At 44.1% G+C, this 27574-nt stretch overlaps 1 protein-coding gene, 1 long non-coding RNA gene and 1 pseudogene across 2 annotated transcripts in view; 1 reads left to right on the top strand and 2 right to left on the bottom strand.

Annotated features, from left to right (window-relative positions):
• LOC135228559 (uncharacterized) lies at nt 1-27029 on the bottom strand. The gene is made up of 3 exons (XR_010319089.1): nt 26723-27029; nt 4590-4731; nt 1-3330 (listed from the first exon to the last, which is right to left on the bottom strand). It is a non-coding gene; the product is annotated as an uncharacterized LOC135228559 (long non-coding RNA).
• The window catches only part of TM9SF2 (transmembrane 9 superfamily member 2), a 184530-nt gene continuing 167662 nt past the window's right edge, over nt 10707-27574 (top strand). The window contains exon 1 of the mRNA XM_064275277.1: nt 10707-10939. The gene's annotated coding sequence lies outside the window, so the exon portion shown is untranslated. The remainder of the gene's footprint in view (nt 10940-27574) is intronic.
• On the bottom strand, nt 12953-22994 carry LOC100672346 (elongation factor 1-alpha 1-like; annotated as a pseudogene).

The raw sequence follows: 27574 nt of genomic DNA, 5'->3' as shown, positions 1-27574 counted from the left end.
AAAAAAAAAAAACCTCTATACTTTGGGTTATACTTATATTTATAATCCCATGTGGGAATGGGTTTACTTTGTTATGTTAATGAGGCAGCATTAGCATAGGGTGTGTTTTAAGTCAATCTCTTTCAAGATATGAAAGAGACGAAACAAGTAATGGAAGGAGGCAGAGATGGGGGAAGAGAAAATCCATGTCACATGAAAATCACCAAGGACCAAGGAATAGAAGCTGATGAGACAAGGACCTTCCCCCAGAGCCAACAGAAAGATAAAACCTTCCTCTAGAGCTGGAGCCCTGAATTCAGACTTCTAGCCTCCTAAACTGTGAGAAAATAAATTTCTGTTTGTTAAAACCACTCACTTATGGTATTTCTGTTATAGCAGCACTAGGTAACTAAGACAGAGGTATATGTCCCCTGCCGGCCTACATGATCCATGAGGTTAGAGGCCATGTCTACCTTAATCCCGTTGTATCTCCTGTGCCTGGTACAGATACCTAAGGAATGTATGAATTAATGAAGAAATGAATGTTGAAGATGAGTATTGGCCTACAGAGAAAATTGTAAGTCATTGGAGAGGAAGGGTGTCCCCAGCCTGTCCTTTTGCACATGCTTTCTTCCATCTCTCTGGGCCTCCTCCCTAAAAATAGGAAGGGTCCTGAGAGCCACCCTTTAGACTTGGGGATAGACCTAATGAGGGTTTACTGGGACTGAATTTCTGGCAGTGTCTACTTCAATCAGCTTCTAGCATCTTACACCTTATGTGCAAAGGAAATAATACCAGGTATTAGCGAACACACACACACATACACAAATGGCTCCTCACTTCCCTGGCACTGGGCCACCCCTTGATGCCTGTCCACTTGCAGGAGCAACTAGAGGCAGCAAAGCATGTGCCAGGGCTCCTTGGAATCACAGAATTGGAGTCATGGAAGGAGTAGTAGACCTTTGGCATTATCAAGTATAACTTTCAGGTTTGTGACAATTAGAGAAGAGCTGAGATATCCCTGTCATGAGGAATTCGTACTGCCTGAGAAGTGACTCTGAATTTTGCACTGCAGGGTTGGTATGGCCTAGAGTGGCACAGCCGTCCCTGAGCTGGCTGTCCTCCAACCATCATATGCCAGTGGAGCTTTCTGGTCTCTTACGCAGTCATTTGTGAAGTGAGAAAGAAAACCGTAGTGAAAGCTAGATAAGTGGTTAACTTGTGATGTGTGGCAATGCCTAGGAACAGGTGACTCTCAGTGGAAATGGTTCTGGAGAAAGCCAAGAACCCGTAGGGACATTTGGGTATCTACGAACTTGACTTAAGAAACCCTCTGTTCTTCCCCTTTAAAATGTCAAGTGGTGAAAATTCTTAGAGGTCATTATGCAACCTCCCACCCAATGGTAGAATCCCCATGGACACTTCTGCTGGTTGGTCACCCATTCTCCACTAAAACACCTCCAAGGAATGGGAACTGGGAATCCTCATCACATAGCCTGAGCTACAGAGCTCTCCTTGACCTTCACGCCTTCCTGTGTGCTCAGCTCACACATATAGACTTAGAAGACATTTAGAAGTGTCCACTCTGATGTTTTCATTTTGAAATGGGGATATTTTGACAGGGCCTGAAAGACAAACACTTAAGTTCAATTTTTTTTAACCAATTAATGTTTAAAACCTTCTTGCTAGTCTCACTTTGCAGTGGGACTTAGAGGTAGTGTGGGGGCTTAGAGCTGGGGAGGGGTCAAGGATTGGATGGAACTCAGCAGAGAGTGTCTGGAATGAGGAATTAGATGTGTTCAGAAATGGGTGGGCAAGACAGATGCTGGCAAGGATGTCTAAGAAGGGACCCAGGACCTGAAACATTCTTTCCCAGTGACAGTTCAAAGGGTGAAGGAGAATTATAAGCCCCTGTTAAACTGGGAGATTCAAGAAGAAAGAAAAGCATGTGCCTCAGTTCCTGTATAAAGGCCTCAGGGTGGCAGCTACGTATGAGTTTCCTGTGCAGTGTGGCATGGAAATGGCTGACCAGATGGTGGCAGGGGACTTCAGAGTCAGAGAGACCCAGAGACCTTCCTGTTGGGAGCTAGCTGGCAGCATGGACATTCCAGCAAACGGTGACATGATGCAATATAAGTGCCCACCAACAACTTACATGCCCCCAGGGAAAAGAGAGGAGAGCGGAGCATCTGAATAGAAGGTTTATACCATGGTCCCGGGAACATCTAGCTCAACTGGAGTAACATAGTTTATAACGAAAATGTTCTACATTCTACTTTGGTGAGTAGCGTCTGGGGTCTTAAAAGCTTGTGTGCAGCCATCTAAGATACTCCACTGGACTCACCCCAACAAGAGTAAGTGAGAATGAAGAAAAATCAAAGACAAAAAGGAAAGATTAGTCCAAAGGACTAATGGGACACAACTACCACAGCCTCAACCAGACTGAATCCAGCACAATTAGATGGTGCCCAGCTACCACCACTGACTACTCTGACAGAGATCACAAGGGAGGGTCCTAGACAAAGCTGGAGAAAAATGTAGAACAAAATTCTAACTCACAAAAAAAGACCAGACTTACCGGCCTGACAGAGACTGGAGAAACCCTAAAAGCTGGCCCCTGGACACTCTTTTAGCTCAGTAATAAAGTTACTCCTGAGATTCACCCTTCAGCCAAAGATTAGACAGGCCCGTGAAACAAAATGAGACTAAAGGGGCAAACCAGCCCAGGGGCAAGGACCAGAAGGCAGAAGGGGACAGGAAACCTAGTGACTGGGAACCCAAGGTCGAGAATGGAGAGGGTTGACATGTTGTGGAGTTGGTAACCAATGTCACAAAATAACATGTGTAGTAATTATTTAATGAGAAGCTAGTTTGTTCTGTAAACCTTCATCTAAAGTACAATAATAAAATGAATGGAAGCTTTACAGCTGAAATGACTGAGTTTAGCCAAAATTAACCGTTTTCTGCCATGAGAAGGAACAAAAGCTTGAAATGGAGATTTGGTTGAGTTATCACCAAATGAAGTAAACAATAGAAAATTATACATTGTTAGAAATTTATTAAGAAATAATTTACACTTCTGGCACCCATGATTTGTGGCCCACAACAACTCTTAAGTTCTTTCCAGTAATTGAGTTTCTGAGAGCAAAGTGTGTCTTTGAGTATGTTCTCATCATTCACAGAGATACTGGTGCAGATACGGGAAGAGTTTTACAGATATCCACTGCTGGGTCACACACATCCAGGAAGCTGGGTGCCCTGTCACCATAACTAATACATGATTTTTCACAAATGATTGGCTGGTGTCAGTTACTCGGTGACAATCCCATTTTTGGATCAGGTTGCCATAATCTGCAAATGAAACACAGTATTTTAACTAAAAATAATTTTCCAAACAAGTGTGTGATCAGCTCATTAACTTTGGTTATTTGGGTTGATAGAATGTTTAAGGTGAGTGAAGGAAACCTCACTGTTCCTACACCATATTGCTATCTTCATTGATTTTAATACCTTCCCCCACCGTTTACCAAAATCAAACTCACATTCTCCCCAAACCCAGTTCCCCACCAATCATTCCTATTGCTGTCCACATTTTCATATACTTTGAACCTTGACATCGTCCCCCAAACTTTATTTTCCCTAAAAAACACAGGCAGGCCTCCCCTCCTGATTTCACCTTCAAAATGTCTTTAATCTCTCCTTCTCTTTCATGCTGTGGTGCTCAAAATTGGCCGCCCATCAGAATCACTGGGGACCTTTTAAAAATTCCAGTGCCCAGGCCATACCACAGACGAATTAAGTCAAAATCTCTGGGGATGGGACCCAGTCATCAGTGTTTTTTTTAACTTCCCCAAATGATTGCAGCATGCAGCCAAAGTTGAGAACCAGTGACTTAATGGGATAATAGAGCAAGTAAGGAAACAAGCCACACCTGTTCTGAATTTTTTGTCATCTGAAGTCTTACTACTCAAAGTGTGGTCGGTGGATCGCACCAGCAGCGTCACCTTGGGAGCTTGTTCGCCATGCAGAAATCTCAAGCCCCAGCCCAGACCTGCTGAGTCCCCAGGTGACTTGTGTACACAGTAAAGTTTGTGAAGCACTATTCGAAGGCACGCCATAATGGGTTGAATGGTGGCCCCCTAAAAGATATGTCCAAGTCATAATTCCTGGAACCTATGAATTTTTATCTTATCTGGAAAATAGGTCTTTGCAGATGTAATTAAGTTAAGGATCTCCAGGTGAGATCGTCCTGGATTAGTATGAACCCTAAACTCAATTACTGGGGCCCTTTTAAGAGAGGCAAAGGGAGATTTAAGACACAAACACAGGGAAGAGAAGGTGATGTGCAAATGGAGATTAGAGAGATGTGTCCACAAGCCAAGGAATGCCAGGAGCCACCAGAAGCTGAAAGAGGCCAAGAAGGGTTATCTCCTCAAGCCTTCAGAGGGAGCACGGCCCTGCTGACACCTTGATTTCAGACTTCTAACCTCCAGGACTGTGAGCCAATACATTCCCATAGATGTAAGCCACAAGTGTGCAGTAATTTGCTACAGTACCCCTGGGAAACTAATACACATGCCTAGAATGATAAATGTCCCAACACTAGTTACCTGGAAACGTGGGGAGGATGTGCGGACTCATGGGTCACACTGACATTTTCATGAGCGTGGGTCTTGCTCCCACGTGGCTAACTTGAAATCCAGAACTTTTGCAGGCCATGGACGTGTGATCTCAGGGGCTCAGTTTCCTAACCTGGTGAATGCAGAAAATAACTGTACCTAAGTGACATTATCATGGAAAATGTAAAAAGATCATTCACGTGAATGGCTTAGCGCCCGTTTTAAAAGAAAAAAAAAAGTTGCTGTCTAATCGATTCTGACTCATAGTCAGACCCTATAAGACAGAGTAGAACTGCCCCATAGGGTTTCCAAGGAGTGGCTTGTGGATTCGAACTGATAACCTTTTGGTTAGCAGCCGAGCTCTTAATCACTGCACCACCAGGGCTCCACCACAGCCTGGAAAACCTAAAGCGTTCAGTGAGTAGTAGAGCCAGCATCACCAGCAGCACCAACATCTCCGTGTAAAACCACCGCAAAATGGAGCACGTAGTAGGAGAAACTAGTGGGAGGTCCTGGTGGGCTCTGTTGCCCCTCAGATCTCCCTCTGAGGCCGCATCTCCTTCCTGTCAGCAGTTGGGGCAGGGACAGCTGATCTCACCCCCTTATCTCAGCACTCGAGGGTGGGAGGCAGAGTATCAAGATGAGAAGCCACCACGTCTCTGGTGGAAGCACTGATGAGAACCCAGATGGAGAGTGTTTAAATCTGGTTCAGGTTTGAGTGGCATGTGTTCTGGTATTTGTCAGATTACCAGATTTCTGACAGCCAGGTGTGTCGTGGCAAGCCCATAAATTGCATTCCGGGAGCTAGCGGCCAGGCTGATTGATCTCTGTAAATCCGGCCAGATTCCGGCAAGCTAAAGGGGTATCCAGTCGCCTGAGCCTTTGGAGACAAGAGCCCCAGAAACCACTGATGCTGGGGGTGTGGTTGCCTCCACATCCCCCTCCCCACCCCTCCCTGATCCTGTGTGCCTGCTGACTGAGAGCAAGGGCACGGCAGTTAGAGGGGGTGCCCTAACTCGCTCTATGCGGCAAAGGTGCCTGCTCAGTGCTATTCCCTTCCATGCCAGAGAGGCATCAGGCATACCCCTTGTCCTTCGTCTCCATAAGACCCCATGCACTCAGCCCATCTCTCGGTGCTGCAGCCTTAGGCTGAAGGTGTGGGGTAACAAGGGGAGGTCATAGAGCCACCTCATTCAGGAGAAAATTCAAATTTGTCTTTGAACAAACCTGCCCAACCTGCAAGGGAGGAACTAGGAGCAGGTGTCAGCATGTCACTTCCTGTGCTCTCCTTTCCTGCCTGGACCACACCGGATCTCGCTGCGAAACAACTGCAAGGATGCGCGTGAACTGACGGGGGCGGCAGGGCTGTGGAGCAGCAGAACAGCGCCTCTACCGGTCGTGTGAGTCCGCACAGCTCCATGATCACGGCCGCTCTCCTTGCCCTCTCTCAGCCCACCCTCACCTTTCCTGTCTCACTCCTGTTCCTCCCAGCAGCCGAAGCTGAAGCCCTTCTGCCTGCCCAAGGTCAAGAAAACAAAACAAACAAAAAAACACAGAGCTTCGCTCAGGTCCTGCTTTCCTTCCTTCCCAGTCTATTCAAATAACCCTTGAAGTTCATCCAAATAGACTTGGAGACTCCTGCCATCTGACTGGAGTCCCTGGTGGAGCAAATGGTTAACACACGTGCTGGGCTGCTAACTGAAAAGCTGGAGGTTTGACCTCACCCAGAGGTGCCTCAGAAGAAACCCTGCTGAAAACCAGCTATTGAAAACCCTATGGAGCACAGTTCTACGCTGGCACACATGGGGTCACCATGTGTAGGAGTCCACTGCTGGACAACTGGGCTTTAGTTGTGGTCTGACTGGGCTCCTCAGCCACAGCCGCAGCCCCAGAGCATACCCAGGGCCAGGTTCGTACTCAGTGCTGTTCTCTCCCATCCTGCCATGACACCCAGGCACTAGGCTCAATCCTTAGTCCCCATAAGACCCGTTTACTCAGTTCATCCTTGGTACTGCAGACTTAGGCTGAAGATGTGGGATAACAGTCGGAGGTCACATAGTCATCACATTTAGGAGAAAATTATCTTTGAAAAGCCCCTTCACCATTTCTACCACCTGGGTTCCAGACTCCCACCAACTCATTGGCCCCCTTCTTTCTCCTCTCTCTCTGCTTCCCAGTGACTCCTCCAAAATCCTTCGGTTTAATGCCAAGAAATTTAGCTCCCCACTCCTAGCCCCTAAGCTTCAACTCAGCTTCAGCCCTGCCATTTGCAAATCCCGGGATTCCCTAGAAGGCTCTATGAGGACTACAAGGATCTCACTCTTTCTCTGTAAGGCAGTGGTTCTCAACCTTAGCTGCCCTTTGGAACCATGCGAGCAGCTTTAAAAAACACATGCACCTGCTTAGAGGCAAAAGTCTATCAGAGGTTGCCAGGGGGAGGGGGAGATGGGAGTTATTGTTGAAGGGGTACTGAGTTTCTGTTTGGGGTGATGTAAAACTTTTGGAAATGGATAGTGGTGATGATGGCACAACATGGTGAGTGTAATTTATGACACTGAACTGTACACTCAAAAACGGTAAAATGGAAAACATTGTCATGTATATTTTATCACAATAAAATTAAAAAACAAAACCATGTATCTGAGGGAAAAGACACTTTTTAACAAATGGCGCTGCAAAAATTGGATGTCTATCTGTGAAAAAACAAAACAGGACCCATGCCTCACACCACACACACAAAAGCTAACTCAAAATGGATCCAAGACCTAAATATAAAACCTAAAATGGTAAAGACACATGGAAGAAAAAATAGGGACAACACCAGGGGCCTGAACACATGGCATAAATACAAACCATAACTAACAATGCACAAATGCCAGAAGATAAACTAGATAACTGGGAGCTCCTAAAAATCAAACACATATGCTCATCAAAAGACTTCACCAAAAGAGTGAAAAAACCTAGAGACTGGGGGAAAAAAAATTTCCTATAACATATCCAACAAGGATCTAATCTCTAAAGTTCATAGAATACTTCAACACCTCAACAACAAAAAGACAAATAAACCCAATTAAAAAATGGGCAAAGGATACGAACAGACAAAAGACATTCAAGCGGCTAACAGACTCATGAGGAAATGCTCAGATCATTAGCCATTAAAGAAGTGCAAGTCAAAACTGCAAGAAGATACCATCTCATGCCGACATCACTGGCACTAATCAAAAAAACAAAATAACAAATGTTGGAGAAGCTGCAGGGATATTGGAACTCTTATGCACTGCTGATAGGAATGTAACATGGTACAACCACTATGGAAGATGTTATGGCGCTTCCTTAAAAAGCTAGAAATAGAAATACCATACTCCATCTAGCAATCCCACTCCTAGGCATATATCCTAGAGAAATAAGAGCCATCACACAAATAGATATATGCACACCCATGTTCATTGCAGCATTATTCACAATAACAAAAAGATGGAAACAACATAAATGTCCATTAACAGATGAATGGATAAACAAATCATGGTACATACACACAATGGAAAACTTTGCAACGCTAAAGAACAATGATGAATCCACAAAACATCGCACAACATGGATGAACCCGGAGGACATTATGCTGAGTGAAATAAGTCAATAACAAAAGGACAAATACTGTATGAGGCCACTATTAGAAAAAAACCAAGAAAAGGTTTACACACTGAAAAAAACAATCTTTGATGGTGACAAGGGAAGAGAGGGGTGGGGCAGGAAAATCATAACTAAATAGTGGACAAGTTAACTTTGGTAAACTTTGAGACAACATACAATAAAGGGGAAGTCAGCACAACTTGACCAAAGCAAAGTCAAAGGAGCTTCCTAGACACATTCAAACATCTTGAGGAATGGAATTACTGAGCCTGAGGGCTGAGGACCATAGTCTCAGGGGACATCTGGGTCAATTGGCGTAACATAGTTGATTAAGAATATGTTGTACATCCTACATCGGCTAAGTAGCCTCTGGGATCTTGAAAGCTTGCAAGTGGCCATCAAAGATACATCTGTTGGCCCCATCCTGTCCGGAGCAAAGGAGAATGAAGAAAACAAAAGACAGAAGGAAAGTATTCATCCAGAGGACTAATGGACCACACGAACCAGAGCATCCACCAGCCTGAGCCCAGAAGAACTGGATGGTGCCTGGCTACCACCACCCACTACTCTGGCAGGGATCACAATAGAGGGTCTCAGACAGAGCAGGAGAAAAATGTAGAGCAAAATTCAAATTCACTGGTCTGACAGAGACTGCAGGAGCTCCCAAGACTATGGCCCCCAGACACCGGTTAACTCAGAACTAAAGCCACTCCCGAAGGCCATCTTTCAGCCAAAGGTTAGACAATAACATGCACGAGGAACATGCTTCTTAGTTCAATCAAGTATACGAGACCAAATGGGCAACACCTGCCCGAAAGCAAAGACAAGAAGGCAGGAAGGGACAGGCAAACTGGATGAATGGAAACAGGGAACTCAGGATGGAAAGGGAAAGAGTGCTGACATATTGCAGGGACTGTAACCAATGTTACAAAACAATTTGTGTATAAATTTTTGAATGAGGAACTAATTTGGGCTGTAAACTTTTACCTAAAGCACAATAAAATTTTAAAAATATATGTATATATACCTGAGTCCCACTCATAGAAACTCTGATTAAATTCATCTTAGCCAGTGGTTTTAAAACCTGGGTGCGCAACAGAATTGCCTGCTGGGCTTGTTGAAGTACAGATACTCGGCCCCACCCCCATAGCTGCAGATTCAGCAGGTCTGAATGGGACCCAAGAATCTGCATTTCTAACAAGTTACTCAGGGGATGTTCGTGCTACTCTGGTACTACACTTTGAAACCTCTGATCCAGACCCTAGGATGTGGCCTGGGTATTGAGACCTTAAACCCACTGCTGTCAAGTCGATGCTGACCCATAGCAGCCCTATAGGACAGAGTCTAACTGTCTCCATAGTGTTTCCAAGGCTGTAATCTTTACGGAAGCAGACTGCCACATCTTTCTCCCGTGGAGCAGCTGATGGGTTCGAACCACTGAGCTTTTGGCTAACTGCTGAGCGCTTTAACCGCTGTACCACCAGAGCTCCCTATTGGTTCCTTAGAGCGTGAGTTGGAATTGACTCAACAGCAACGGGTTTGTTGTTGTTTTGTATATCCCCACTAGGGAGTCCTAGTGGTGCAGTGGTTAAGTGCTCGGCTGCTAACGTCTTGGTCGGCATTTCCAGTCCACCAGCCGCTCCTTGGAAACTCTATGGGGCAGTTCTACTCTGTCCTATATGGTCACTATGAGTTGGATCCAACTAGATGGCAATGGGTTTTTTTCTTTTTATATCCCCACTGATATGAGCTATGCCAGCCTCTTATAAAACATCAACGGCCACAATCAGTTTTATTTTTAAATGATTATTTACACATATTTTACTTTATATTAGCCCTACAGTAACCATATGTGTTGTAGTTAGCTACTGGCAAGTTGATTCCGTCTCATGGTGATCCCATGTGAGCAGAGTAGAACTGCTCCATAGGGTTTCACAGCTGCGACCTTTCAAAAGCAAGTCCCCAGACCTGTCTTCCGAGGGGCCTCTGGGAGGGTTTGAACTGCCAACGTTTTGGCTAGTATCAAACCAAAGCCAAACCTGTTGCCGTCGAGTCGATTCCGACTCGTAGTCACCCTATAGTTGAGCGCTTGTAGTCTCTATTTTACAGATGAGGAAAACGAGACGCAGATGTGTGGGCAAGACACTTCTCCCTGCTGATGCCCAGTTCAGGATTCCACACTCAGGGCTCAGCCTTGAAGCATCCCTGGCTAGTTCAAGCCCCCAGAACTCAGATGACTTTCAAGGGAAATCATACCAACCATCACCTTATATGAAAATAAAGCCAACCCATCAGTAAGTGGCCAGCGCTGCAACCAAAATGTGCTCCCCGGCCTCCTCTCTCTTCCCGCCCATTGTTGCCTTTTCCTGTCAGACCTCATGATCTTGTTCCTCTTTCCTGATCCTGTTTGGTTTCCAAATGCTCTCCGGATATGACTTCCTCCTTCCTGTTTCCACATTCTCATAACAAACCAGCCCCAAGGCAGTTTTTGAGCTAAGAAGCTAGGTGGGTAGGGTAGCTGGTTATGGCAAACCTGGAAATGATGGTCTAGAAGCTTTAACCTCCAGAGTCATACTGTCTTTGCAGTCATGCTTGTCTAGCTCCTCTCCAAGGAATGAAGCCCTCCTGGCAATGAACGCAGCCTCTGGTTCATCCCTCCTCATTGCACTGCTGGCACTGAGGCTCCCTCCTTGCAATCTTCGTGCCTTTTGGTAAGTGCTCAGTTAGTGTAAACATATGTCCACCTGGAACCTATGACCGTGACTGTCTCAGGGTTCTCTAGTGAAACAGAGCCCATGATGATAGACAGGTAGGTAGGAAGGTGGATGGGTGGGTGGATGGGTGGATGGATGGATGGATGGATGGATGGATGGATGGATGGATGGATGGATGGATGGATGGATGGATATGGGCAGTAATGTGCTTTACCTAAAACCAACTGATATAGTCATATGTAATTACACCATGATAACAACTAAACTAGTGTTTTGCCAAACAAACGGGAACCATAGCCTAGCTAAGTTGACACATAAAATTAATCATCACAGTGACTTTATTTGGAAAAAGGGTCTTTGCAGTTGTAATTAAGAGTCTCAGGACCTTAAATCCAATGACAAGTATCTGTGTAAGAAGAGACTCAAAGGAGACAGCCATGTGAAGGCAGACATACAGATTGGAATGATGCAGCCACAAGCCAAGGAACCCTAGGAGGCACCAGAAGCTGGAAGAGGCAAAGAAGGATTCTCTCCTAGAGCCGTCGCAGCCCTGCCGACATCTTAATTTCAGACCTGTGGCCTCTAGAACTGTGAAAGAATACACATCTGTTATTTCAATCCACCAAGTTTGTGGTACTTTGTTACAGCAGCCCTATTAAGACTGTGAGCTTTGCGTTTAACCACAGCTGGGTGTGGAAAAAAACTGCTGGGCACCTATAAGATTTACTCAGCGTGGCCAAAATAGGATGCAGAGATGAACTTTCAGTTACCTCTGAGGTCCTCGCATACATTTACAGGGCCCGGAGAAGAGAATTCAAATTCTCTGAGCCTTCGACCCCTCCTTCTCCAGGCCAGAAGAGCCTCCATGTGAACGCGGGGCATCACATCCTCAGGGCTGACATTCAAATGCTGGAACCCGCCTGGCCACAGGGACCCAAACCCATGTGTCTGTAGGTGGCTCTGAAGCAGGGTGTTCTCCCTCCTTTGGAGCCCGAAGGAGCCAGAGACCAGGGGCAGGAGTGGAGGAGATGTGGTGAGAACTTGAGCGTAAGCTCCTAGGTATTCCTCAGAAGGGGCAACACATCAGACTTCATGAGAGAAATGATCCTTATTGATTTCAAAGCAATAAGAGCGTATTGAGCACCAACTACCTGCTGGAGTCCCTAGGTGGTGCAAATGGTTAAAGCGTTCACCTGCTGACCTTGAGGTTCGAGCCCACTCAGAGGAGCGTAGGAAGAAAGGCCTGGTGATCTATTTCTTAAAAATCAGCCATTGAAAACCATACGGAGCACAGTTCTACTCTGACACACATGGGGGCGCCATGAGTCAGAATCAACTCGACAGCACACCCAGCTGTGGTTAAATGGAACAACCGGCCTGGCCACGGAGCGGCATCAAGAGAAGGTCTCAACCACAGCCGATCCCCTCGGGGACCTGCAGTCTACTTGTTAAGATGAGACTTTCCCCTCAAGAGAGGACAGTGTGAAGCTCTGTGGTGAAGAGGATCAAGTGCCCAAAATGTGTTCAGAAATTGTGAGACGCAAATGCAGGTCTCCGGGACAGGAAGGGGGTCGTTGTGGGACAGAACTTGGGAAGATCGTGTGGACCTTGAGGGTTGGGTAGAGCGAGGGGCTGTCTAGGAGAGGGCAAAGGTCACTGTGGAAATGAACGGGGCGGGTTGGGGGACCAGTGGTTGAGACAGACAGCAACGCTGGCCATGGTGCTCCTTGCCCTTTTGCAGGGAGGCAAGAGTTTTACTTTACAAAATGCGAAATCGCTCAAGTTGAAATGCTCCATACATTGTTTTAAACTCCAGAAGTTTCAACAAATGGTCTGTTTCTATCTAATGGAAACATCACTTACGTGGTTGTCAGCCCTCTCTTACACACAGAGAACAAACCAAAAAATGCCTTCTGGTTTTTTGCCTTTTATTCTCTCTAACATTTTCCCCAATTATGGAAGTAATATGTGAATACTTTCTGGTTGTACAAAATTCCAACTAAATAAAAACGAACGCAAAGTCCCAGCCCCTGCCCATCTCCACAGGCATCCAGAGTGTAGCCTCCCTGTGCTTTTTGACTTTTCCAGAAAAACCTCGGTATGTTAGTAAATGTTCATTGTAAGCATTTAGAAATGATTTGTTTGCTTGTTTGTTTTGGTGGTGAGTGACGTTTTTGCCCTTCACAACGGTTCATTTCCCCAAGTTGAAACACACTCTAAATTGGTGATCTAGTACTCAGCTAGTCGTTCTTTTGGTCTTAGTTGCGTTTACAGTGAAAATACCCTTTTTCTAGAAGAAATGCCACGTACAGCCTTCAGAGGTCAAGGAGTTTTGATGTTACGAGTTACGACATATTAGAGGTGGATTTATCTTGAAGCTAATGAAGTTCAAGTTTCAGGGTTCCTCCCTACACAGCCCCTTCTAAGACCCTGTATATAATTTTTTTTCTTACTCTTCAACTTTGTTTTAATGAGCTTCAAAATTCTCTGACGGATTTTTGTTTCTATTTAAAACGTTATTTCCGTTTAAAAAGTACTGATTTTAAAAACTAATAACTTAAACCTGCCACACACACAAAAAAACCAAATGGTCCACAGCACATTCCTTTCCTTCTGAAGGTTTTATAACGCGTTGTTATCATTAACCAGTCTTTTACTACTAAACTTAAATGGCCAATTAAGACAAACAGTCCTGAGAGCCTTCTTCCACCACTGAGTAAGCCTAGGGTGGCAGGTGTTATGGATAAGGTTAATTTAGCCTTCCGAGCTTGCTGAGCCAACTTGCTGATCTTGCCAGTTCCAGCCGCCTTTTTGTCCACTGCCTTGATGACACGTACAGCAACTGTCTGTCTCATATCATGAACAACAAATGACCCAGAGAGGGATAGTCAGAGAATCTCTCAACACACACAGTGTCTTAGTTATGTAGTGCTGCTATGACAAAAATACCACAAGTGGATGGCTTTAACAAACGGAAATTTATTCTCTCACAGTCTAGTAGGCTAGAAATCCAAATTCAGGGCGTTAGCTCCAGGGGAAGGCATTCTGTCTCTGTCTGCTCTAGGAGAAGGTACTTGTCATCAATCTTCCCCTGGTCTAGGAGCTTCTCAGTGCAGGGACGCCAGGTCCAAAGGACACGCTCTGCTCTGCCCTACTTTCTTGGTGGTCTGAGGTCCTCTCATCTCTCTGCTCACTTCTCTCTTTTATATCTCAAAAGAGATTGACTCAAAAAAAACCTAATCTTGTAGATTGAGTCTTGCCTCATTAACACAACTTCATCTAATCCTGCCTCATTAAAATCATTAACCAAAACCAAGCCTGTTGCTGTCAAGTTGATTTCAACTCATAGCGACCCTGTAGGACAGAGTAGAGCTGCCCCGTAAAGTTTCCAAGGAGTGGCTGGTGGATTCAAAATGCTGACCTTTTGGTTAGGAGCTGAGTTCTTTTTTTTTTTTCAATTGTCCTTTAGGTGAAAGTTTATAGCTCAAGATGATTTATCATACAAAAATTTATACACGTATTGTTTTGTGACATTAGTTGCAATCCCCACAATGTGACAGCACACTCCACCTGTTCCCTGTGTCTGTTCAGTCAGTTCCTGTCCATTCCTGCCTTCTCATCCTGCCTCTGGACAGGAGGAGCCCATTTGGTCTCCTGTATCTGATTGAACTATTGTTTTTTGGTTTATTGTCCTGTCTAATCTTTGTCTAAAGAATGGACTTCAGGAATGGTTTTAGTTCTGGGTTAACAGGGCATCTGAGGGTTATAGTTTCAGGGGTTCCTCTAGTCTCTGTCAGACCATTAAGTCTGGTCTTTTTACGGGAATTTGAGCTCTGCCTCACACTTTTCTCCCACTCTGTCTGAGACTCTCTGTTGTGTTATCTGTCAGGGCAGTCATTGACAGTAGCCAGGCACCATCTAGCTCTTCTTGTCTCAGGCTGGTAGAGTCTCTGGTTTATGTAGACCTTTAGTCTCTTGGGCTAATATTTTCCTTGTGTCTTTGATGTTCATCTTCCTTTGCTCCAAGTGGGTTGGGACCAATTGATGCCTCTTAGATGGCCTCTTGAACGCTTTTATGACCCCAGACACCACTCACCAAAGTGGGATGCAGAACATTTTCTTAATAAAATTTGTTATCCCAGTTGACCTAGATGTTCCCGGAAACCATGGTCCCCAGACCCCAGCCCCAGCTACTCTGTCCCTCAAAGTGTTTGAATGTGTTCAGAAAACTTCTTAGCTTTTGCTTTGGTCCAGTTGTGCTGACTTCCCCTATATTGTGTGTTGTCTTTCCCTTCACTGAAGACGATCCTTGTCTGGTTTTAGTAGATTCCCCTCTTCCTCCCTGCCTACCCTCATAACCATCGAAGAATGCTTTTTTTCTGTTCTAATAATAATGGTCTCATACAATATTTGTCCTTTTGTGACTGACTAATTATACTCAGCGTAATGCCTTCCAGATTTATCCATGTTGTGAGATGTTTCACAGATTCATCACTGTTCTTTATCATTTCATAGTATTCCATTGTGTGTATGTACCATAACTTGTTTATCCATTTGTCTGTTAATGGGCACCTAGGTTGTTTCCATCCTTTTGCTATTGTGAACAATGCTGCAGTGAACATGGGTGTGCATATGTCTATTCGTGTGACTGCTCTTATTTCTCTAGACTACTTTTCAAGGAGTGGGATTGCTGGACGTATGGTACTTCTATTTCTAGCTTTGTAAGGAAGCACCAAATCGTTTTCCAAAGTGGTTGTACCACTTTACATTCCCACCAACAGTGCATAAGTGTTCCAGTCTCTCCACAACCTCTCCAACATTTATTATTTTGTATTTTTTGGATTAGTGCCAGCCTTGTTGGGGTGAGATGGTATCTCATTGTAGTTTTGATTTCCATTTCTCTAATGGCTAATGATCATGATAATTTCCTCTTGTGTCTGTTAGCTGCCTGAATGTCTTCTTTGGTGAAGTGTCTGTTTATATCCTTTGCCCACTTTTTAATTGGGTTATCTGTCTTTCTGTTGTTGAGGTTTTGTGGTATCTTGTAGATTTTAGAGATTAGACCCTGATCGAATATGTTGTAGCCAAAGATTTTTTCCCAATCTTTTTACTCTTTCAATGAAGTCTTTTGATGAGCATCAGTGTTTGATTTTTAGGAGCTTCCAGTTCCCCAGTATCTTTTTTGGTGTTTGTGCATTGCTAGTTATGGTTTGTATACTATTTATGCCATGTATTAGGGCTCTTGCATTGTCCCTATTTTTGATTCCATCTTTATCGTTTTAGATTTTATATTTAGGTCTTTGATCCATTTTGAGTTAGTTTTTGTACACGGTGTGAGGTATGGGTCTTGCTTCATTTTTTTCCAGGTGGATATCCAGTTATGCCAGCACCATTTGTTGAATAGACTGTCTTTTCCCCAATTAATGAACTTTGGGCCTTTGTCAAATATCAGCTGCTCCTATGTGGATGAATTTACACCTGGGTTCTCAATTCTGTTCCATCGGTCTATGGCTCTGTTGTTGTACCAGTACCAGGCTGTTCTGCTACCATGGCGGTATAATATAATAGGTTCTAAAATCAGGTAACGTGAGGCCTCCCGCTTTGTTCTTCTTCTTCAGTAATGCTTTACTTATCTGGGGCCTCTTCCCTTTCCATATGAAGTTGGTGATTTGTTTCTCCATCTCGTTAAAAACTGTCATTGGAATTTGGATCAGGAATTTGGTAGATCACTTTTGGCTTCTTGCTGTAGTGTCTTGTAGTTTTTTTTGTATAGGTCTTTTACGTCTCTGGTTAGGTTTATTCCTAAGTATTTTATTTTCTTGGGGGCTATTGTAAATGGTATTGTTTTGGTGATCTCCTTTTTGATTCTCTTTGTTGGAGTAGAGGAACCCAACTGATTTTTGTATGTTTGTCTTGTATCCTGATACTTGCTGAAATCTTCTATTAGCTCTAGTAGTTTTCTTGTGGATTCTGTGTATAAGATTGTGTCATCTGCAAATAGAGATGCTTTTACTTCTTCCTTACCAATTTGGGTACCCTTTATTTCTTTTTCTTGCCTTATTGCTCTGGCTAGGAACTCCAGCACAATGTTGAATAAGAGTGGTGATAAAGGGCATCCTTGTCTGGTTCTCATTCTCAGGGGGAATGCTTTCAGAATCTCTCCATTTAGAATGATGTTGGCTGTTGGCTTTGTATAAATGGTGTTTATTATGTTGAGACATTTCCCTTCTATTCTTATTTTGCCGAGAGTTTTTATCATGAGTGGGTGTCGGACTTTGTCAAATGCCTTTTCTGCATCAACTGATAAAATCATATGATTCTTATCTTTTGTTTTATTTATATGATGGGTTACATTGATTGCTTTTCTAATGTCAAACCATCCTCGCACACCTAATATGAATCCCACTTGATCATGAATTATTTTTTTGAATATGCTGTTGAATTCTATTGGCTAGAATTTTGTTGAGGATTTTTGTGTCTATGTTCATGAGGGATATTGGTCTGTAATTTTATCTTTTCGTGGTGTCTTTACCTGGTTTTGGTATCAGGGTTATGCCGGCTTCATGGGATAAGTTTGGGAGTATTCCTTTCTTTTCTATCCTCTGAAATACCTTTTGTAGTAGAGGTGTTAACTCTTCTTTGAAAGTCTGGTAGAATTCTCCAGTGAAGCTGTCAGGGCCAGGGCTTTGTTTTGTTGTTGTTGTTGTTGGGAGGTTTTTTTATTACCTCTTCAATCTCTCCTTTTGTTATGGGTTTATTTAGTTTTTCTACCTCAGTTTGTGTTAGTTTAGGTAACTAGTATGCTTCTAGAAATTTGTCAGGGTACAATTTTTTGTAGTATTCTGTTATAATTCTTTTCATATTTGTTGGGTCTGTTTTGATATTGCCCAACTCATTTCTTATTTGGGTTATTTGCTTCATCTCCTGTTTTTCTTTTTTCAGTTTGGCCAGTGGTTCATTGATCTTTTCAAAGAACCAACATTTGGTATTTTTAACTCTTTCAATTGTTTTTCTATTCTCTATTTCATTTATTTTTGCTCTAATCTTTATTATTTCCTTTCTTCTGGTGCCCAAGGGCTTCTTTTACTGCTCTCTTTCTATTTGTTCTAGTTGTAGAGTTAATGTTTTGATTTTGCCACTTTCTTCTTTTTGGATATGTGCCTTTATTGCTGTAAATTGATCTCTAAACACTGCTTTTGCTATGTCCCAAAGGTTCTGGTAAGATGTGTTTGCATTCTCATTTGATTCTCTGAATTTCTTTATTCTGTCTTTGATTTCTTCTATAACCCTGTAGTTTTTGAGCAAGGTGTTATTCAGTTTCCATGTATTTTACTTTTTTTTTTTTTTCCTTGCTGTTTCTATTACTGATTTCTACTTTTATGGCTTCATGGTCAGAAAAGATGCTTTGTAATATTTTGATGTTTTGAATTCTATTAAGATTTGCTTTGTGGCCTAAAATATGGCCTATTCTGGAGAATGTTCCATGTACATTGGAAAAGAATGTATACTTGGCTACTGTTGGTTGGAGTGTTCTGTATATGTCTATGAGGTCAAGTTGATTGTGGCATTTAAATCTTCTGTGTCTTTATTGAGTTTCTTTCTAGATGTTCTGTCCTTCACTGAAAGCAATGTGTTGAAGTCTCCTTCTATTATTGCGAATCAGTTTATCTCTCTTTTCAGTGCTGTTAGAGGTTGTTTTATGTATTTTGGAGCCCTGTCATTGAATGCCTATATGTTTTTGATGGTTATGCCCTCCTGGTATATTGACCCTTTAGTCATTATATAGTATCCTTCCTTATCCTTTGTGGTGCATTTTGTTGTAAAGTCTTTTTGTCAGAGATTAATATTGGCACGCCTACACTTTTTTGGTTGTTGTTTGCTTGAAATTTTTTTTTTTTTCCTGTTCTTTTGGTTTGAGTTTGTTTGTGTCTTCGAGTCTAAGGTGTGTCTCTTGTAGGCAACATATAGATGGATTGTCTTTTTTAATTCACTCTGTGACTGCCTGTCTCTTTATTGGTGTATTTAGTCCATTTACAATCAGTGTAATTATTGATAGGCATGAGTTTATTGCTGTCATTTTGATGCTTTTGTTTTGTTTTTGGTGGCATTGACAGTTTCTTTGTTCCACTTAATTTTCTGTGCTGAGTCATTTTTCTTTAAGTATTTTCTTTTCATCTTTTTCTTAATTGTTGATTTCGTGTTTGCTGAGTCTTTATGTTTTTCTTCTTTTTTATTTTGATGAATGATTTTTTAGCTTCCTTTGTTGTTAACCTTAAAATTTACCTTTATTTTTCTAAGTTTAAACCAATCTTTTATTTCTTGATTAGCCTTAACTTCCTCTCCACACGGAAGTTCTATGACTACACTATTTATTTGCTTTTTTTTGTTTTAGTGTTGTCATTGTTTACGTATTGATGTTTCTGTTCCCCTATTTTCAGTCTTTTAGCTTTGACTTATTTTTGGAACTTCCCTATCTGGGTTGATATCTGGGTGTTCTGTCTGTGTTCTAGTCTTGGTTTGTTGTCTGATATTATTGGTTCTCTAACCAAAGAACTCCCTTTAATATTTCTTGTAATTTTGGTTTGTTTTTTACAAATTCCCTTAACTTCTGTTTATCTGGAAATGCCCTAATTTCATCATCATATTTGAGAGACAGTTGTGCTGGATATACAATTCTCAGCTGTCAGTTTTTTCTTTCAAGGCTTTATATATGTCATCCCATTACTTTCTTGCCTGCATGGTTTCTGCTGAGTGTTCAGAGCTTAGTCTTATTGATTCTCCTTTGTAGGTGACTTTTTGTTTATCCCTAGCCACTCTCAAGATTCTCTCTTTATCTTTGGTTTTGGCAAGTTTAATTATAATATGTCTTGGTGACTTTCTTTTGGAATCTACCTTGTGTGGGGTTCATTGAGCTTCTTGGATAGATATCTTCTCATCTTTCATGATATCAGGGAAGTTTTCTGCTAGCAGATCTTCAACAATTCTCTCTGTATTTTCTGTTATCCCCTCTATTCTGGTACTCCAATTACTCACAGGTTTTTCCTCTTGATAGTGTCCCACATAGTTCTTAGAGTTTCTTTATTTTTTAAAAATTCTTTTATCTGATTTTTCCTCATATAAATTGATGACAAGGGATTTATCTTCAGTCTTACTAATTCTGACTTTCATGGCCTCAATTCTGCTCCTATGGCCTTCTATTGAGTTGTCCAGTTCTGAAATTTTATTGTTAATCTTTTGGATTTCTAGTTGCTGTCTCTTTATGGTTTCTAGCAGCCTATTAAATTTGTCATTCTGTTGTTGTATTGTTTTCCTGAATTCCTCTATTGCTTTGTCTGTGTGTTCCTTGGCTTGGTCTGAATTTTACCTGATCTCCTTCCTGATTTCTTGAAGAGCTCTGTATATTAATCTTTTGAATTCTAACTCTGGTAATTCTCAGACCTTCTCTTCCCCTGGAAGGTTTCCTGGTTCTTTATTTTGGTCACTTGCTGGAGCCATCTCGACCTGCTTCTTTATGAGATTTAATATTAGCTATTGTCTCTGAGCCATCAATAAGTTATATTTATTTATTGTATGTTTGTTTACTCTGTCCTAGCTTTTTGCTTTGTTTTGTTTTGATATGCCCAAGTAGGGTGGGTGTGTAAGCTACTCTGGTTATTGGCTTCTTTGAAGCTCTCACGTCCTGTTACCAGTGGCTAGAGCAACTACTAGGTGTGTGAGCCCAGGAGTCTGTTCACTTTTCTTGTGTGGATGTGGCTCAAGTGTCCAGGTTGTCAATCACCAAGCGTGTGGTGCACTCTCACCTACAGTCCTATACGGGCAGGGCTGCACAGGGGTGTTCAGAGCATGCACAGGTATCTGGCTGCAGTAGGGGGGTGTGTGTTGAGCAAGGCAGGGGGCTGACAACTGCTCCTGAGTGCCTGGGTGGGGTGCAGGTCCCTGTCCCCTAGACTGCATAGGGGAATGGGTTTTGCAGCTGGTCCTTGAGTACCCAATGCTGTTGGCTGTAGGGACTGGGAGGAACCACTTATTCTTAGACCCCTGTTGTGGGTGGCTAGGTGGGGTGGGTGATACCGCCAGCCCTCAGGCCCCTGATGTGGGTAGGTGCGGTCCCTGCTTAATGCGCAGCAGCCCCGTGTCAAATGGCATGAATTTTCAACTCCCTCTTGGCTGCTGCAGTTGAAAATAGGCTTCAGGTGTATGCCCTGTTGTTTAATGCTAATGAGGGCCCGTGGTGTTGAATCTGCCCACACAGGTCTAGGCAGGGGTGAAGGGTGTTACAAGTCCATGAATACCTTATGCCAGTGCCTAGGCAAAAGGGCAGTGACTGCCCTGAATTCCCGGCTTAGGGTGCATGGCAATTTTTTTAAACTGTGAGACGGGTTTGGGCTCAGATAGTCCTGAGTTCCTGGCTTAGGGGATTTGGTTTTTTTTTTTTTTTCAAGTCCCAAGACTGGTTTGGGCATGCAGCCCTGAGTTCTAAACAGCTGAGTTCTCAAGCCAAGCTCTTAACCACTGTGCCACCAGGGCCCCTATTAATATCATAGAAGTAGGATTTACAATACATAGGAAAATCAGATCAGATGACAAAATGGTGGCCAATCATACAAACTGAGAATCATGCCCTATCCGAGAAGATACACATTTTTGGGGACACGATTCAATCCATAACACATGGGCTTGCCAGGAACCATGTCACCAGACTTCAAGAATTTGGGGCCATCCTCCAGCTTCTTACTAGAATGGCAATCAATCCTCTCTTTGATCTCAGCAAACTTGCAAGCAATGTGAGCTGTGTGACAAGCCAGCACAGGTGCATAGCCAACACTTATTTGGCCTGGGTAGTTCAGGATGATCACCTGAGCAGTGAAGCCAGCTGCTTCCATTGGTGGGTCATTTTTGCTGTCACCAGCCACACTGCCAGAATGAACATTGTTAACAGAGTCATTCTTGACTTTGACGCCTACATTGTCCCCAGGCAGAGCTTTGCTCAGTTTCATGGCACATTTCAACAGACTTTACTTCAGTGGTGATGATAACTGGAGAAAGGTGACCACCATGCCCTGTTTGAGAACACCAGTCTCCACTCTGCCCACAGGGACAGTGCCAGTACCACCAATTTTGTAGACATCCTGGAGAGGCAAATGCATAGGCTCGTCAGTTGGACAGGTTTGTGGTAGGATGCAATCCAGAGCTTCACACAGCCTGGTCCCACTGGCATTGCCATCCTTACAGGTGACTTTCCATCTCTTGAACCAAAGCATGTTAGCATTTGGCTCCAGAACGTTGTCACCATTCCAGCCAGAAACTGGCACAAATGCTATGCGTTAGGGGTGTAGCCCATTTTCTTAATGTAGGTGCTGACTTCCTTAATGATTTCCTCATTATCTCTTCTGGTTGTAGGGTGGCTCAGTGGAATCCATTTGGTTAACACCAACAGTTGTTTCATACCCAGCATGTAAGCCAGAAAGACATGTTCATGGGACTGCCCATTTTTAGAGATAAAAAAAAAAAAAAACAACTCATTGCTGTCAAGTCAATTCTGACTCATAGTGACCATATAGGTCAGAGTAGAACTGCCCCATAGAATCTCCAAGGAGCACCTCATGGGTGTCAACTTCTGATCTTTTGGTTAGCACCCATGGCACTTAACCACTACACCACCAGAGTTTCCTTCTTGGAGGCCAGCTTCAAATTCACCAACAATCAGGACAGCACAGTCAGCCTGTGATGGTCCCGTGATCATGTTTTTTTGATAAAGTCTCTGTGTCCTGGAATATCAGTGATGGTCACATAGTACTTGCTGGTCTCAAATTTCCACAGGGAGGTATCAATGGTGATGCCTCGCTCCTGTTCAGCTTTCAGTTTATCCAAGACTCAGGCATACTTGAAGGAGTACTTTCCCATCTCAGCAGCTTCCTTCTCAAATTTTTCGATGGTTCTTTTGTTGATCCCACCGCATTTGTAGATCAGGTGACCAGTAGTGGTAGACTTGCCTGAATCTGTGTGCCCAACTGATATGCATCTTTTCCTTTCCCATTTTGGCTTAGATTTTGTCATGGTTTTCACTAGCACCTGTATTCTGGTGACAAATCCGTTGTGGAAAAGAAAAAAAAGTGTATCTAATTTTGCATTTGTTAGTTTGCATTCTTTTTCTTAAAGAGCCCACCCCCCAACTGTATAAGCTTTAGGCCCCCAAACCTCAGCTCCCTCCCTAGATATGGCCTTAAAGCCAATGACTCATTAGGTCTTGCTCTCCCCTAGGGGCACAGAGCCTACCGTCTGGTTGATACTTGATATTTCTGAGGAAGCTTTTCCTGAAAAGGAAGAGGAAGGTGCTGACACTCTGAGTTTTAAAATGCTGAGGAGCCATTTCCTATAACCTTTAGAAGCAAAGAAGTAAATGATGGGGTCAATACAACAGTTCATATTCATGAAGGACATCGTGACCTGAAGAGATAATTTGAACAAGTCCTGCTATGGGCAGGATGAGGGATGAAGCAGCTGTCTCACCATGAACTGGGTGACGTTGAGGTGGTATGGGCTGAAACACACCACCACAGCAAGCAGCACAACTATAATGAGCAGGCAGGATCTGCACTGGTGCCTTTTCTTGCTTATCAGAGGATTTTCCCGGGCTGCCCTACACAGCTTCAAGACAATTTTCATATAAAAAACATTATATAATTCCCATTGGCCCACAGAAGCTTAGAGCACAGGCCACTAGGACCATGAAAGGCAGGCTGAGGATGTGCTCGACGCTGGCATACCCCATGCAGGTCAGCTTGTCTCCCGAACCACAGACAGAGAAAGCTGAGTGCCTTTGGGCTGAGACTGAGGGCCAGGGAGAGGCGTCCCTGCGAGCACGGCTGGGAAGAAGCTGTCCTAATGGAAGACCTGTATCCTGAGTGTTCCTGCGCCTGAACTGTAGCTGTTACTTCCCTAATAAATCCCACAGTCATGAATATGGTCTGTGAGTTCTGTGTGGCCATTACAATGAGTTATCGAACCCAGTAGTGAGTGCTGTGGGAGGGACCTTGGTTCTTCTTTCCCCTTCTGAAGTTAGAAGAAGTCAGACACTGCCCCTACACCATTTTGATAGATAGATGATAAATAGATACCAAAAAACCAAACCCAAGCTGTCAAGTCAATTCAGACTCGTAGCGACCCTATAGGACAGAGTAGAACTACCCCATAGGATTTCTAAGGCTGTAAATCTTTATGGAAGCAGATTGCCGCATCTTTCTCCCATGGAGTGGTTGGTGGGTTCGAACCACCAGCCTTTCAGTTAACAGCCAAGTGCTTCACCACTGCACCACCAGGGCTTCATAGATGATAGATAGGTAGGTAGGTGATAGATAGAATGATAGGTAGGTAGATAGGTGATAGATAGATGTAGAAACATTAGTTAGGTAGGTACTAAGAAAAAAAAGCAGATTAATCAGTAAGCATGGTACGCATGGGCTTTCAGTAAGCAAGTTACACACCAGCTTAATTGTGTTTACTTACTTATCTGTAGTGCACAATGTCACCTGTTTTCGCCACATCAAAGATATAAAATATATGTATTATATATATAAAGATGTGGTGAAGAACAGATGCAATCGTGCCCTACAGATGCAATCGTGCCCTACAATAAACACGATAAGCCCTTGCGTACCTTGCTTATTGGATAATCCGTCCCTGGGTAGGTAGGGTGGTAAAACTGAAAAATGCAGCTGTAACTAGCATTGTGTAGTCTTTGCTTTCTATTAAATCTGACCTGATAAAACACAAGCACCATAATAAATGCGTTAAAGCACAAGCGATTGCCATTTTGCCCTTTTGTATTATTCTTTCTTTTTTCAAATGAGGCTCGTGCAGGAGAGTTGTAAGCATGCACATCCTGGATTGCATTAAAGAAGCCACCTTTCTCAGGGTTTGAGGACAGAAATGGAACGGCAGTCTCACCTGCCACACAAACCCTTTAGTCCATGAGCTGCTTTCAGGGAAGGAAGGTGTGGGCAGAAGAAACAAATTGAATGATGGAAGGAACGGTCCCTGGAGCACTTTGCCCAGCTCAGGAGTGAAAGGTAGAATCTCCACAGAAAGGAGCACTGTCCTTTCCCGTCTCCTCACAGCAACGCCACCCATGTGCACAGTGCTTCACAAAGCCCTCCACTCGGACTGTCAGACCCCAGAGGTTTAAGTCTGCTCGGAAGCTTTGGGGGTGCACAGTGCTGTCTCAGCAGCTGGGAGTCCAGGGAGGTCCGTTACAGGCTGGGCAGCCACATCGCAGCCAAAGTAGGAGCCAGCAAGCTAGGGTCAAGCTCTCCAGCTCTAGCGGCTTGAACCTCGGCTCCCTGCCCTCCTTGCTAGTGTGTCGGATCCCCTTGCGGACTGATGTTGGTGCAAACCTCAGAGTGAAATCCTCTTCCCCCAAACGAGGGACACCAACTGACCAGCTGCAGGACTGGCCAGTCGCAATTGTTTCCATGAGGTCTGGCCCCACACGGGCCCAAAGTGTGCGCCTCAGCCCCTCCCTGTGCCCTTCATTCCCGCCCTCATGGCTTCTCTCCCCACAAGTGCGTCCCACTCCCCCACCCCATCTCCATCTACTCTTAGGAAAACAGCCGGTACTGGTCATCTATGCCTTAATAGAGGTCCCTGGTAGGGAAAGTGGTTTTCAATCTGCTGCTAACTTAAAGGTTGACAGTTCAAACCCACCCGGTGGCTCCGCAGAGGAAAGGCCTGGGGAACTGCTTCAGTAAAGACAACAGCCAAGAAAACTCTGTGGAGCACCGCTCTCTCTGCAACATATGGGGTCGCCGTGGTCAGAATCGACTAGACGGCATCGGGTTTAGCTTTTTTTTCTGGTATGCCTTAATATGACTTTATCAATGTGTTTCCCTCTCACAGGCATATTTGCATTTTGAAACTCACACAGCCAGTGGCGTCACTAGGGTTGGTGTCATTCACGGCGGTAACTCATGGTGTCACCCGTCATGCTAATTACCATGATGTTGTAGCTAAAACACCAGAAAATTTGACAATATCAGCAACTATAAAAACACCAGCAGCAACGAAAACAACAGCGCGGGCTCGTAGGGCCTGCAGACGAAACCACGTGATTGGAAGCCTTGTTGTAATTGGGTAATAATAACAGCTCTGTGACTGGAGCGCGTTAGGAGGTTTGAAAAGTAAATTAGCATAGAGTTTGAGCCTTGTGGGTATATTGGTACATGTAAGCTGGGCTTACGAAAAATGTTTTTGTTGTTGTAACTAACTATAGAGATTTTTTAAATAAAAAATAATAAATTTCTGCTGAAACACTGCACAGAAATTTTATAGACAGTCATTTTGGTGTCACCCCCTGATGGTGTCACCTGGTGCAGTCTCCATTCCCCATACCTCACTAGTGACACCCCTGCACAGAGCTGTGATTGCGGAGTGAAAGGTTTGGCCCTGTTACTAGATTATCAGTTAGCATTATCAACCATGTGGGGGAAGTTACCAGGAGGACTTCTGGGATCCACCTCCAGCAGATGGCCCAGTGAAGGCGGCCAGGTCCCGTCACCAGGCTTCTCTCAGTGACTCCAGGCTGAAGCTGGCCTGTCTCACCTGTGCTCCCCAGGCAGAAATAACAGGGATCATGGGTGGTGAGCTGGGGCCGGGAAGTTCTGAGGAACAGCAGGACCAGAGAGAGGCCAGCAGCAGCTGGTGAAGAGCAGCTACAATCTGAACCTTCCTCTCAGAGCCGAGGTGCCTTTCTCATGCCCTGCAAAGAACCCCTTGTTGACTTACCTCACTGCACCCAGGAAATGCTCAGGGAAGCCGGCAGCACCTCGTCCGGCAGCCAGCAGTCTTCCACAGCGACCCCCGAGCATCGAAATGTGTACTCTCTCCTCTACAGGAATTAAATCTGTTCACCACACTACAGACTTCACACCCTTCCTTCCTTCCTTCACACACCCACTGAAAAACAAGAAAGAAAAATGTGTATCAGCCAAGGTGATCTCCCAGCCACAGGCCTCATAGCCAAGAGTGAGCTCCCGGGGCTATGGAGGAGGAGAGCTGGGTACAAGCAGCCGGTTTCCTTGCTGTTCTGTTTCTGTGCCCCCACAGGCTGACATTTAGACTATGGAGCGCTCTGAAATGTAATCCACCAGAATCAGGAAATTCAAGAGCAACCGCACCCTCGCCTGACTCTGCGCGATGTGCCAGGTAGAGCAACAAGTGCCACCTGGGGACACAGACCTGCTCAGGCACTGTGTGCATCTGTGAGTCTAGGGGAGACATGGCCCTGGCTCTGAATTTCCTGGGTTTTGTGATCCATGCAAGGGGACTTAATGGTGCCTTGAAGCCACATTTACAACCCAGAGAGGTAGAGCTCCCCAGGGCCCCTCCTGGTAGGAGCTGGGCTGCCTTGATTACAAATTAAAGCAGGCTAATTTTTTTTTTTTTTTTTATTCCCACAGCAGGAAGGCAGGGGTGCGAGGCTACCCCTTCCTGCTGCTCTCCCTCTCATTTCCTGGAGAATGGCTTTTCCAACCACACAGATGGCTACTAAATGAGGCATCCATACATCCTTTGCCTCCACTGCCAAGTCACTATCATTGAAACAGCAAAAGTACCTGTCCTTTCGGAGGCTTTGTC

Source organism: Loxodonta africana, chromosome 23 (assembly GCF_030014295.1).
Source record: "Loxodonta africana isolate mLoxAfr1 chromosome 23, mLoxAfr1.hap2, whole genome shotgun sequence".
NCBI lineage: Eukaryota > Metazoa > Chordata > Mammalia > Proboscidea > Elephantidae > Loxodonta > Loxodonta africana.
Note: the sequence above shows the minus strand (reverse complement) of the source record. Positions and strands in the feature narration are given on the sequence as shown.